We start from the raw sequence: 14,045 nt of genomic DNA, 5'->3' as shown, positions 1-14,045 counted from the left end.
CACCAAACATTACAGAAACATTACTGATTACTGACTAGTGTAGAATACTACATTTCATCACAATATCTTCTGAATGCATTATGTTTGTATTGTACTTACATCAGCCATGTTTGTGCTGAAAAATGCCCAATTTAGGCATTAAATATGTCAAATCAAATATGCTTTAATATGCCTTTTTTGGACTAATAGTATGTTGTATTCGTACTTTGGTACATGACAAAAATAAAATATACACAAAAATATACATAAAATGATAAATCAATAAAATAATAAATGTTATTTATTTTATTTTATTTTATTTTATTTTATTTTATTTTATTTTATTTTATTTTATTTTATTTTATTTTATTTTATTTTACTACTTACTACTTTTACTACTTATTCTACTTAAACTATATTAGGAAAGCAGGAAGTGAACAAATGTAACAGTTACTGATTGTAAAAGTACCAGATGGAGGGGTAGGATTTAATAAGCTTTGCTTCTTCCTACTCCTTTTGGACATGTGGAACTGGGAACTGATTATGGGATGCATTCAATTGTAATCTGATGCATGTTCAAATGAAATAAAACCATTACCATTACCATATTCAACCACAAAGCAGCATGATTTATTCATAAATATATTTTTGAAAAACCGTGATTGAGTTAAACCACAAAGATGAAATGGTAATAAAAATAAAATACTATGTTGCAGAATTCATGGTACAGCATGACTGAAAAGTACCACATTCGTCACGTCATGTCACACGTCAACAAAGCTGTGATGACTCGGCCATTGGTTCATCCGCAAACGACATGGCAAGTAGAAACGGGTACGTCTGCTCCTTTGGTGGCTTCAAGGGCAGGCAGGAGTTATTTGGGGTGCGTCACTAGTTGAAGTTCCATTTTCAACTATTTCACTACACACTGAAACCTGCTTAAGTCAGCCAGCTCATTCATGTCTTTTATTACTATTATATTACTATTACTATTGTATTACTAAAAAGTGACCAGCTTTGTGGACATAAAATGTGAGATTATTTCGATGAAAAATGTTCTGTTTATGTCGACATGTTTTCTAGTGTTTTGGAATGGATTTTTAATGGTGATTTTTAAAATGATTTTAAATAAACCACAACAGCAACATAACCACTGTGTGCACACAGTAACTTCCTACTCAGTGCAACATATGCCCAAGCTAAAACACAACACCATGTGATTAGCCCGCCTCTCGCCTGAAGTCAGCTGGGATAGGCTCCAGCATACCCTATGGACCCTAGCGTCACTATGAGTAGGGATGTCCAATATTGGCTTTTTTTTTTTAAACCGAAAACTTGTCCAACTCTCAATTTCCGATACGATACCTGCCGATACCGATATATGCAACATGACATATCTCCTGTGGTGGAATGAACACATACAGTATGTGTGGTGTATATGTGGTATACAGCATTTTTTATGTAAATTAATATAGGGAAAAAATCCAATACCAATATCAACCAATATTGCATTTTTATGTTGATATCGGGCCAATAATTATAGCAACATAGAAGATGGATGAATAAAAAATAGCATGTCTGAATGCTTTGAGTTTATTTCATTGCACTTTTGTTTTTTACTGTTTTTACTTGTGTTTCTGTCTATTTAAACCACACATACACGCATAATAAAAGACGTTGCATTTTGTGATAGTTTAGTGACAATGAGGAAGTGTCGATCCATTCTAGATACGTGTTTGTGAGCTGGAGATACATACCTACCATATATGGAATCACACTGCTGTTGATGTGTTGAGGTCAGAATAACGATATAAAAGAGCATCAGGACGGCTGCACGGTGGGTGAGCGGTTAGCACGCAGGCCTCACAGGAGACCAAGGTTCAATTCCACCCTCGGCCATCTCTGTGTAGAATGTGCATGTTCTTCCCGTGCATGCGTGGGTTTTCTCCGGGTACTCCGGTTTCCTCCCACATTCCAAAAACATGCTAGGTTAATTGGCCACTCCAAATTGTCCATAGGTATGAATGTGAGTGTGAATGGTTGTTTGTCTATATGTGCCCTGTGATTGGCTGGTGAACCCCGCCTCTCGGCCGAAGACAGCTGAGATAGGTTCCAGCATACCTTAGGGAGGATAAGCGGTAGAAAGGCCATATGCATTCATTACACATGGCCAGTTATCACATGGGCCAGTTATCAACATTGCGCTACGCGTAACAATCTGGTAAATAACTGCTAAATAACCCACGATGGGGCCAAAGAAAGTTGTGAGTGGAGGAAGATGAGAAACGAAGTCATAGCAAATACAAAGATGGCACCCTCTCCTCCTTTCAGTAAAAGTCATGTTTTAGAGGTTCTTGAATGGATTCAATGAATTTCTTTGATTCTTTGATCTTCGTCAGACCTTTTGTAGTTAATTACTAAAACCCAGGTGTTATGCGTATATGTATTATGCGTATGAAAAGAAAAGAATCGAAATAAAAATCTGCACAAATGGAAGAAACGAAGAAAAGCATGTCAAGGGAGCGCTATAGGTTGAACAAAGTAACGACTTCGGGTTCCACCAGATGACTCCATTTCGTAGTTCTCCAGTTTTTCAGTAGTGTAGTCCAACAGAAGGATCGTCTCCCAAAGCTTCTGGTCCTCCTTCCCCACCCTCCAGGCTACACCACCTCCCTCTTGCTCTACATTCCCAAATGTGCCAAGCATCCTCACTCACTGATAAAAATGAAACTAATAGCACTTGAACTTGGTCATTAAAAAAGTGCATGACTTTCCAGCAGAGATCAAAGCGGCTCTCATTGAGGAAACGTCCAAAACGTTATAAGGTTCCGCATATGGATAAGAGACATCTCGTCGAGGCGTGTAACGCAAGGTCGGAAAGCCCTCTGGTCTCCCACGGTTGTTCAGGCAAGCAGATCTGCTTACCAGCCTTGTATTTATTCCATACCTAAGGGATGCATACCAAACACAGCCCCAGACCTGGCCTGGATTAGGTCTGCGCTGCTTTGTCGGATCGCTGGAGCTCCGCAGACATATTTGTGCCCCCAGGGGCAAAGCGTGGAAGTTGCAGCTAAAACCGCAGCAAATAAAGTCCATGTGCGGCAGAACAGGTCACGCTGCCACTTACATGTCTGTCATTAACCTTCCTGCAGGGTGCAGATAAAGGGGCCGCAGTTATTGGACACGTGAAGAGCTTTGGAAAAGACATTATGGACTCTTTCACGTACGAGCTTTGAAAATATCTACGGTGCAAAACTAATGATATCTTTATTTTCCTTCACTGCGTCATTTTAGTTTGTGGCAGGAGGAATAGTTTCACAGCTTTTCCAAGTCGCTGAATGAATTGGGGATTTTGTCTTCAATTTGTTGGTAAACATAATCAAAATAAAACAGGACAAAGATTTTAGGCAAACAAAAATAATGGTAATGGTAATGGTTTTATTTCATTTGAACATGCATCAGATTAATCAGATTAATCAGTTCCCAGTTCCACATGTCCAAAAGGAGTAGGAAGAAGCAAAGCTTATTAAATCCTACCCCTCCATTTGGTACTTTTACAATCAGTAACATTTGTTCACTTCCTGCTTTCCTAATATTGTTTAAGTTTTTTTTTATTTTATTGTTTTTTTACCACGTACCAAAGTACAAGGTGATATGAGCATCCAATGCCATAATGGGTACCATAGTAAGTGTCAATATAGTGATATATATAGCACATCATGACTGGTTCAAGACTTGAACTTGACTAAATTAGGAAAGCAGGAAGTGAACAAATGTAACATACATAAACACTGAAGGCAAAATAAATGCTCAATATATAATAAAAAAATAAAAGTTTAATTTAATTTAATTTAGTTATAAATTTTATTTTATTTTTTATTTTATTTTTATATTTATTTCATTCTTTTTGTCACGTCCCAAAGTAGGAGGTGATATGAGCATCCAATGACATAATGTGTACCATAGTAAGTGTCAATATAGTGATATATATAGCACATCATGACTGGTTCAAAACTCTTCATCCTTGTATTTAGCAAACATCAACTGCTTGTATTGTTTCTTGAATTGGCTCATCGTTGTGCATTGTTTGACTTCCTTACTCAATCCATTCCATAGTTTGATTCCACATACTGAAATGCTATGGCTAGCATAACGGAGTCCTAGCATAGAAGTGTTTCAAATGTACTTCTTCCCTGAGATCATATTTCTCCTCTCTTGTAGAGAAGTATTGGATGACATTTTTGGCTAATTGGTTATTTTTAGCCTTATGCATTATTTTAGCTGTTTGAAGATGAACTATATCAGCAAGTTGAAGTATTTGTGATTTTAGAAATAAGGAGTTAGTATGTTCTCTGTAGGCGGCATTATGAATTATCCTTACTGACCTTTTTTGCAGTACATTTAGCGAGTGAAGGTTGCTTTTATAGTTATTAGCCCATATTTCCACACAATAAGTAAGATATGGTAGAACCAGAGAGCAATAAAGAGTGTGGAGTGATTTCTGATTGAGAACAAATTTTGCTTTGTTCAATATTGAAATATTTCTGGCCACCTTATGTTGTATATTTGTAATATGAGGTTTCCAGCTCATATTTTCATCTATTGTGATCCCCAGAAATGTATTTTCCTTCACCCTTTCAATGTTTACACCGTCTATTTGTATTTGCTGGTGTCCTTTCTGCTACTACCAAACAGCATGATTTTAGTTTTACTTAGTTTTTACTTAGGTTCAATTGTGAATTGTGAAGCATTTAAAAAATACGCACACAATAGTAATTCCATTTAATAGTAATTAAATAATAATTAGCATGGATGTTTCTATTTGTTACAGATATTCCTCCTTGGTTAGCTTTGTTTTAGTTTATTTCCAACAAGTTTAATTGAAGAAAATGCAAAGATGTATGCTTCATTCAATAAGTAAAACATTTTTGATGTAAACAAAAGCCAATCGCTTACCCTCGGATCACACTGGATTCGTCACGGCTTAGTCGCGGCCGCTGTAAGCACTCCGTAAGATTGCTGTGCCTATTGTAGGTTCGCACCAGCTCCGTGAGCTCAGTAGGCCTTACGACAAAATGGAAAGAATCCGCTCGTACCAAAAGATATGTTTTGGTACTTACTCATTGGATGAAGTCTGTGCAGGCAAATATGGTTATTGTTTACAAGAACTTCCTGTATACAAGGCTAGTTATCACGGGAACGAGCGCAGTTTCCACTCTAGCCGCATTGCCGACTGGAGTGGCACTTGGATCAGGACCACAACCGCGGCGGATCCAGTGTGAGCCCGGGGTTAAACTGAGTTAGTGAGCATTCATTTTTCACGATTCATCATCTATCCATCTCACAGGTGTGGCATATCCAGCTGCTGGTGATGATTGCACAGGGTGCGCCTTCAGTGGGCCACAATAAAAGGCCACTGTTTAATTGTATTGGGGTGGTTCGAAAGGGTCCAAAGACCAGTTTGTATCATGTTCTCCTTGTGCAAGCAAATGGAAGATAGTTAAGAATACACCAATGAACGAGGAGAAACACACAAAATAGATGAATTCCTCCAATCAAAGGAAGGGGGCGGTAGATATCAACACCCATCATCATTAAATTCACCAACACAAATATCTTCATCGCACTGCATCTAACAAAACATCTGACATCGTGAGGAAGCAGCGGAAAACTTGGAACGCCAACTGTAAAATCTGTATGAAGCTACAAAGACGCGGATAAATACTAAAGATCACATCACCATGGAATGGAGGATACGACACACAATGAAGAACAATGTAGGATTAAAAATGATATCATTTGACAACATCATGAGCACATTACAAGTGTACTGGAATTAGGATAATACCATGTATTTACTTTCATTGACAATATAACAATATTATCACAATATCGAACAAATGTTTGTATTTTTTAATTCTCCTATTTTTTTTATTTAAAAAAAACTTGTTATATATAACTCACAGTGATGACAACAAAGACATAAGACCTTGTTGAATTCTAAATAATTAGGTTAATTAATCATAAAGGAGTAAAAGTTGACTATGTGGTAAGTACATGATATGTGATCAATACTTTAAACAATAAAAACAGTAATACTGATCATGTGTAGTACATCATGTATAATATAGATAAATACATTTTATTTTATATATAAAAATATGTATATATATATATATATATATATATATATATATAGATTATTTATTAATTTATTGTTATTTTATTATTATTTTATTTATTGTGCATTTCATTATTCAATTGCTTGTTTTTACATCAAACATGCCCACTCCTCTTCCAAATGCTGTGTGTGTTTGTGCTTGCACGTGTCTACACACCACTTGAATGGTCCATGTGTCGGCCTGCCTTTCTTCACTTTAGTTGACAGTTTAAAAAAAAAGAAAGAAAAAAAGACCAATCTGTTACCTCCCTGTTGCTTGAAAAGTGTCCGTACCAGGCTCTGGCCACCGAGCCTAACAGTGCAAGGTTTTTCACTGATAAAAACTGTCACTGCGAATTGGAATATTTGGGTTCATGTAAACGTGGCTACAGACTCACAGATGCCCGAGTACTCAATGTGCGAGTTTTCCGATTCATTAACTTATGAGTTGACAAAAACTCGGATTTCAAAGACTCACTTTGCAATGCAGTGGTGCGATGGCGCTTTTATGATGGCGTTTAAAGGAGAGGACTGTATAACAAAAGAAAAACCCGAGAGGACTTTGGACGTTTTGGACGTGTCGTGTGAGAGCAGGTCAGGCCTGCTGCTGTGTGGGAGGTACGGGGCTTTCACAGAGATTGGTTTGATATACAACAGCATTAGTGAAAGCAGAAATAGCTACTGAGTGCACTTCAGGTGTTAAGAGGAGCGCAGGATATTTGGGATTAATATGAGCATATTTTCTCTGTATTGATATAGTCAAGTGTTAGCACGGAGAGAACAGGTAAGACCAATACTAATGGTATGCTCACACAGGAAACACTCACTTTCAGCTGGAAATGACTTCCATTTTAAGTGCCCCTGACTGTTGTCACTTCACTCAGTCATTGTAGTACACAGGTAGTATTTTCATTCATTATGTTTATGTGCACATAATACTCCTATATTAAGTCAATATTGTGAAAATCATGTTTTAAGTATTTTTATGAATGAATGTATTTTCAGTAAGCCTGTCAAGTGATCACGGATTAATCACAGTATTCAAATTAATCAATTACAATAAATCACGAATTGCTGCTACATTTGAAATATGCGCATTTTTGCTGTACGTTATTAAGATAAATGACAGGACGGGGTTATGTGTATTTGTATGTATGAGGTGTCCAAAACCATAACTAAACCTCCCCCTCGTAGACCCACCACCTACGGGGGCAAGCATAAGGGTCCGGTGCATTGTGTGTTGGGTGGCGGTCAAGGGCGGGTGCCTGGGCGACCTGGTCTTCGGCGGCCAAATCTGGTTCTTGGGACATGGCCCGGACGCCTCCCTGGTGAGGTGTTCCGGGCATGCCCAGGCGGGAAAAGGCCCCGGGGCAGACCTAGGACATGCTGGAGGGATTATGTCTCACAGCTGGCCTGGGAACGCCTTGGTGTCCTCCCGGTGGAACCGGAGGAGGTGGCCGGGGACCGGGAAGTCTGGGCTTCCCGACTGAGATCCGGACCCGGATAAGTGGAGGAAAATGGATGGATGGATGGATGGTCACTAGGTGTCAGTAATGTTACATTGATGATAAACTAGCCACCACAGGAAGAACTATAGAGAAACCACTATAGAGAAACCACAAAAAAAAACAAGGAAGGTTGCCAACAGGTTTTTGGTTATGACACAGCATGGTGGTCAATAGTGTCATGGTGTCAATGACCTCAGAATGCAGAGACTGAACCCAATAACAGGTAATACAATCTTTAACTGATGAATGTTGCAGCACCGAACAAATGATCCAGCAACAGAGCTAGCTACAAAGTACAATGCACCAACAAAAGACAGATGCCACAGGCACAACTAAATAATCAAAACCTAAATGAGCCGCAGGTGTGTCAAATCAAGAAACGTAAAGGCGACCAAGAACAGAAGAGAACAAAAGGAAAGTAATGAGGATGAAACCTGGAACTAAGCCATAACAGTGAAAATAAACAAACTGGCAGTACTCCCCCTTAAGGATGGATCCCAGATGTTCCAAAGTCCAGAGTCAAAATTGGGTGGGTGGCGGGAGGACAGGTGGTAGGTCCCCTGGAGCGGTCCCGCCAGGACGACATGCCCGGTAGAACCAGAAGGACCCCTCTGGGAGAACGGCCAGTACAACATGTCGACATAACCAACAGAACCCCAGGGAACCAGTAGGACTCCTACACGGGTCGGCCTGTGACGGCATTCCCAGTGAAGCTGGTGGAACCCCTCCAGGGGATGGCTGGGACAGCATGCACGGCGGAGTCAACAGGAACCGTGCGGGGGATAGCATTCCTGGCACAGCTGGAGCATGGGCTGAGCTGCGACACAAACTCCTGGTGGTACACGCTGGCGTGGGTTCGTACTTGGACCCGGGACATCTCTAGTATTTATATTGAATTTAGTAATATTGAATTGTACTTTGCTGTACGGCGGTCGAGTGGTTAGCGTGGGTTTTCTCCGGGTACTCCGGTTTCCATTCCACATTCCAAAAACATGCTAGGTTAATTGGCCACTCCAAATTGTCCATAGGTATGAATGTGAGTGTGAATGGTTGTTTGTCTATATGTGCCCTGTGATTGGCTGGCCACCAGTCCAGGGTGTACCCCGCCTCTCGCCCGACGACAGCTGGGATAGGCTCCAGCACCCCCTGCGACCCTCGTGAGGATAAGCGGTTGAAAATGAATGAATGAATCAATCATACTTTGCACGGTTAATGAGTGGTTAGCATGTAGGCCACACAGTCAGGAGGTTGGGAAGAACTGGGTTCGATTCCTTGCTTGGACAGCTCTGTGTAGAAGTTTGCATGTTCTCCCTGTGCATGCGTGGGTTTTCTTTGGTTATTCCGGTTTCTTCCCAAATTCCAAAAACATGTTAGGTTAATTGGCAACCAGTCCAGGGTGTACCCCGCATCTCGGCCAAAGACAGCTCGAAAACCCTAGTGAGGATAAGTGGCATAGAAAATGGATGATCGCAGTTGGGTCTGGACGCAATTAACCGCCATAAATGAGGAATTACAATAAGAAAGCCAATATTGATATAATATCTCTAATCACTAGACACTAGTGATTACTATTACTATTCAAAGACTGCTGCTACTGTACTGTATTTGTTTACCAAGTGGACATGTGACACCATAAACACTTCCTGTCCCTAACTTAATGTGTACTGTGTCGTTGAAATAAACTAAGCATGAAAACTAATGTAGTGTCCATATCTTACAAATCAGAAGTGGATCAGATCCCCCCCCCCCTGTACTGGATAGCCAAACAAGCATTTCTCTCATCCAAGCATCCAATCCTCCATACCCTCCCAGGAGTCTGGTATTGATCAGACATGTCCACATTAGAGGGAGGGGAGAGGCTTTTATGATAATCCACCTCCCTTCCTCCACCACTGGTAATGGCTGCATTAGACACTCATTCCCTGTGTAGCCAACACCTGGCCCTCGCTCTCTTTGGACTTACTGTTTGTAGTACAGCCTTGTTTAATGGGCTCTTTACAAAGGGGCGGTGGGGTCTGAAAGACTGGGGCATAGGAAGCTTTCCACGGGTTTCCAGTAGGTGAAAACCTGGAAGAAGGTTGGGAAGCTCCAAGAGAGAGAGAGAGAGAGAGAGAGAGACAGGATGATTTGTTATTCCCTTGAGTGGAACCTCCACAACACACATGATTTTACCTTTGCTGTTTTCCTGTATTATTGGTTCCTTACATGCTCTTTTCAATTCTGCTCATCTTAACTCTTATTTCTTCTTGTAGTCTGCCCGTAGTGTCCTAAATATCACAAGGTGTCAGTAATATTATTGTAATGTTGGGTGGGACACACAGGCACCAAACTTAATCACAGTAACAACAGGCTTTTATTGCAGGTTTGAATTATCAGGGCTGCACGGCGGATGGGTGGTTAGCACGCAGACCTCACAGACCAGTGTTCAATCCCACCCTCGGCTATCTCTGTGTGGTGTTTGCATGTTCTCCGGGTACTCCGGTTTCCTCCCACATTCCAAAAACATGCTAGGTTAATTGGCGACTCCAAATTGTCCATAGGTATGAATGTGAGTGTGAATGGTTGTTTGCCTATTAGTGCCCTGTGATTGGCTGGCCACCAGTCCAGGGTGTACCCCGCCTTATGTATGCCTTAAATGTCTTAATTTTTGTTAGTAATAGAATTGTAAAGGTGACTATAGGGATGTTATTTCACATCTAGAGTGCTTTAATAATGTTTAGAACCATATATAACTCATTGCTGAGATGAGTGCTGTGGTTTATAATCAGGCACTCAAAAATGTTTAATTTTTTCAATAAATATATACAGTATTCTTTGTTCAAGTACATTTATACTACACAAAAAATGAGATTAAGAATAATAGAATAAATTTAACATCTAAATACACAATTTGTAGTATTTATAGGTAGTACTTGTCGAAGGAAGTATTACCTAGATTAGTGCAATATTGACCACAGAAGAGGTAAGAATCTTGAAAGGAGAAAAACATGAAAAAGGAGAGAAAAGGAGCCACCTGGACACCATCAGTCTCAGCCTAGGTAAACAACTCCGACATTCCTGGCCAACAAGAGTCAAAGGTCATGATGACAAACGAGTGACCCAAGAGCCCTGAGAGGCCAAAAGAGGAGCCTCTGGAATCTCTCAGCAGGGGGACGGGGGACACTGAGACACATTCACCACCAGCCTGGAGCCCTTCTTGGCCACACATGAAAACCTGCATAGTCTTAGGGCCACAATGGAGGACCCAACATGGGGACCAAGGGGTCCAAAACTCCACCCAGTAGTACTCAGAAACTTTCAGATTATTGTTTATTATTGTATTGTATTGTATATGTATTGTTTATTATTCAGCTATATGTGTACTGTGTATGTGTGTCAGTGATCCTTGAGACTTTATTCTTTCATTATTTTTAATGAGCTGTGTTAAGTTACAGGGAATAATCTGCCTGCCTTGTTGACTGTATTTTTCTCAAAAGTACTGCTAAAAAAAAAATCCCGCCATGCGATATATTTGTATGTATTCTTTTGCAGTTGTTGCTTTGCTCTCACTGTGTTTTCCTTTTCCTTCCCAGATGTCCTTGTTTCCGGTGATGGGCAGAGAATGGGACACATCAGCAACCTTTGAGCAATTACTGGTGCTTTAGAGTTTAGAGTGCAGCAGGATGATGCCAGATTGTTGCCTAAACAGCCTGTTTCCTAGGACGTTCCTTCCTGTCCATTTTATTTGTCACGCAACCTGTTGCTATGAATTCACTCTTACTACGTCTTCACGGGATGTCACTTTATATATACAGTAATCCCTCATTTGTTTCACTTCCAATAATAATAATAATTAATAAGTCAATTTCATATCCGGGCTGCACGGCAGTTGTGTGGTTAGCGCAGAGAAATGTATTACATTTGCGGGATTATTACATTAAAAACTGCAGATTTGTACTCCGGTTTCCTCCCACATTCCAAAAACATGCTAGGTTAATTAGCCACTCCAAATTGTCCATAGGTATGAATGTGAGTGTGAATGGTTGTTTGTCTATATGTGCCCTGTGATTGGCTGGCCACCAGTCCAGGGTGTATTCCACCTCTCGCCCGAAGACAGCTGGGATAGGCTCCAGCACCACCATTGTGAGGATTAGAGGTAGAAAATGAATGAATGAATTAATTTCTTATCCATAAATGGAATACGTCTCATAGTTAAGAGCATAGAAAACATGTGACCTTCTAAATACAGTTTTAAACATTATTAGAGTCCTCTAGACATGAAATAACACCTCCGTAGACACCTTTACACTGTGTAGTATAGTACATATAGTCATAGAACTTAAGACATGTGTGTCTTAAGTTCATGTGTGTTGCTGTTAATCACAGACCTCAGAGGAAGTGATGTTGGGGGTTCAGAGTTGAGTTTTATCTCGGCATGGCTTACGGCCACAACAATAGAGACCATTCAAACTTGCAATAAAAGCCTGTTGTTCTGGCGATCAAGTCTTGTCTCATCCAACACTACAGTAAGATTTGAAAGTGTCAAGGAATGACCGTATGTTCCTATGTCATGTGAGCGGTGGCGTTATTTTCCCGGCTAGGAAGCCTTGCAGGATGGTGGGAAGGAGTGAAAGTTTACCACATGTGGAAACCTTGCTCCCCTGACCTCCCATTGCGATTTGAGCACAGCATGAGGACACACGCGGGGGAAAGTTGGAACAGATGAGAAGAATACAAGGTTTGTACGTGTTTTCATAGTGGTTTTTGTAATTAGGTGGAGCAAAAACTCAGTGGTGGATCTGTATCTATCTGCCTCTCAGCGTTGAGCAGAGGGTCCCTGTTGGCAACCTCATGACCTCGGACCTAAACACACTGATTAACCACCACTGGACTTTCCACTTCTTCACAACTTCTGCTGAAAACAAACACACTTAACGTCCATAACACCTCCTACTAGGATCATATTTATCGGGTCATTGACCTTTTCAGACAGTTTGATACAAAACAAAGTCAACTAGTTTTATATTTTTTTATTTTTAGAATTCAAATAAAAGCTCTGCACACAATGCATTGTGGGTTGATGTGTTCGCTCGTATGCATGAAGTCTATGTAAATAAATACAAATGTACCTTTGTGTGTTTCCTAGTCGGAAACCTTGATTGTGCCTCTGGTGTGGGGCGGAGAAACCAGACACGCCTGTAGCTGCTCTGCAATTAATAATGATTCTTCTTCTTCTTCTTCTCCGTGTTCAATGCTACTCTGGACCATGCCAAGAACTTTGAGCGCATTTGTCGTCCACTTCCAGTTAGTATTTGTGAGTATAATCGTGTTCTTGTTATTTCATGTTGTGTGTACTTTGGTGAACTGGGAAGGAAGTTTCAAGGGGAGTGGCCTGTGACACTGAAAGCTAGGTGCGGGCAGACCAAAATAAGGTTAATATCAGTATCGGATTTGATACCAGCACTATGAAATGTATACGATTTTTAAGTTGTATGCAGCTATATTAATTGTACAGGCAATGTTTTAAGTCAACATTCATAACTGTCATACAGGTGTAACAAAACGTTATGATGTAAAAAAAAAAAAGATTAATTATAAGATTTATATTTTTTCATTCACTTCTATGTTTATTTTCACAAATACCTGTTTTTTTTGTTGATATGTTGTTGATGTTGTTTTATGTACATTTATGTACATACTGTTATTTACATGGTCATGTCACCTTGTACTTCAGTACGATGTGCATTATTTAAAAAAAAACAAAAACAAAACAAAACAAAAAAAACCTTAAACTGTATTATGGAAAGCAGGAAGTGAACAAATGTAACAGTTACTGATTGTAAAAGTACCAGATGGAGGGGTAGGATTTAATAAGCTTTGCTTCTTCCTACTCCTTTTGGACATGTGGAACTGGGAACTGATTATGGGATGCACTCAATTGTAATCTGATGCATGTTCAAATGAAATAAAACCATTACCATTACCATATTCTTAAAGTACAAGGCTGACTGAAATGTTGATACAAATAAATAACAACACAAAGCTTTATCTTTAAATTCATGTAAACCTTGGTTAGCGTCATGTGTCTGTTCCAGAAGGTACGACTCTAACCAAAACGTACTCTAACCAAGAAATCATGTAAATCCAATTAATCCGTTCTGGAAAAAGCCAAAAGTTTTAGCACAAAACCTGTTTTTATAGTTTTACAATGATAGTTTTACATGCAGAAAGCAATGAAATCATTGATGACCTGATTTTTCTCGACACAATATGGCAGAGAGATCAACACAGACCTCATTTTCCTGTTTTGATATAATTATTATATGAATTCAATTGTGTTTCTCACATCAAGACTCTGCTTTTCTTTTGATCAAAGCTGTAAAATAAGCCAAAATGACTACAAAGGAAGTTGTGACTGC

The 14,045-nt window shown here is 39.8% G+C and overlaps 1 long non-coding RNA gene across 2 annotated transcripts in view; it reads left to right on the top strand.

Annotated features, from left to right (window-relative positions):
* Nucleotides 1–11,942, top strand: part of LOC131132593 (uncharacterized) — a 42,336-nt gene extending 30,394 nt beyond the window's left edge. For both annotated transcript variants that reach the window (XR_009130404.1, XR_009130403.1), the window contains exon 7: nt 11,220–11,942. This is a non-coding gene — a long non-coding RNA (uncharacterized LOC131132593). The remainder of the gene's footprint in view (nt 1–11,219) is intronic.
* The last annotated feature ends 2,103 nt before the right edge of the window (nt 11,943–14,045 follow it).

The sequence above is a fragment of the Doryrhamphus excisus genome, chromosome 7 (genome assembly GCF_030265055.1).
Source record: "Doryrhamphus excisus isolate RoL2022-K1 chromosome 7, RoL_Dexc_1.0, whole genome shotgun sequence".
Taxonomy (NCBI): domain Eukaryota; kingdom Metazoa; phylum Chordata; class Actinopteri; order Syngnathiformes; family Syngnathidae; genus Doryrhamphus; species Doryrhamphus excisus.
Note: the sequence above shows the minus strand (reverse complement) of the source record. Positions and strands in the feature narration are given on the sequence as shown.